The sequence below is a fragment of the Protopterus annectens genome, chromosome 16.part0 (genome assembly GCF_019279795.1).
Source record: "Protopterus annectens isolate FY-2018-M chromosome 16.part0, PAN1.0, whole genome shotgun sequence".
Taxonomy (NCBI): Eukaryota; Metazoa; Chordata; order Ceratodontiformes; family Protopteridae; genus Protopterus; species Protopterus annectens.
Genome location: NC_056750.1, coordinates 661,396,202 through 661,397,058, shown reverse-complemented (window position 1 = coordinate 661,397,058; position 857 = coordinate 661,396,202).

Here is an 857-nt window from a genome sequence, read left to right as displayed (position 1 = left end):
AAGAGTTATAAACATCTTCAAGCCCCAACTAGAATATGTCCTTTCTCTAGTAGCATACATCACCAGCAAGATCCTCACAGACCTTGAAAGCCTCTCAAACAAAATATGCAGATTTATTCTATTTTTCCCATGATTTGAATATCACTGCCTCACTCTTCAGCATCCTTCTACTCATCCTTGTCCTCAATACCCCCCACAGCATGTCTCTCACCCTCCCACTCAGCCATAGACTAGTCAATAAAACAGCCACACCACCTTCATTCACAAAGTAGGAGTGGACAAGTACTCTGAAGACCAAGAAACATGCTCTCACCCACCGAAGATGTTGTCTCAGTGCTATCATTGCCCCCACCCTTTGCAACATAACCACATACAGTTTATTCAGAGCTGAGCATGTAACTTATTTAAGGCAAAGGGACAAGTGCACATACCTTAGTAACATAACCCAACTAAAACCCTTTCTCTACCAATGCACCAATACCTCACAATTACTATCCCTGGAATCCCTTAATAACTACACTGAGTGTTCATTAACTGTACACAGTTCTGAGTGAATAGATAGCACAAGCATAACTCAGACCTTTTTCCTCCTGATTTTAGTTTTACTGCGGATTTTCTTGTAGCCTTGAATATTGAGGGGGAGCCATAAAGGTTATCATAAAGTGTAGACTAGATGTACATTTAGTGTAATCTTTCTGAGTGATTAGAAAGCACAAAATATGTGGTAGGGATGTTTTTGAATACAGAGTGTGTACACTTAGTGTAGTTGTTAATGAATCTGGTCCTATCCCTCTCCCCAACCACTCATCTTACCCAGTCCTCCCCTCCCCTGTCATTAACCTCCCTCATACTAATCC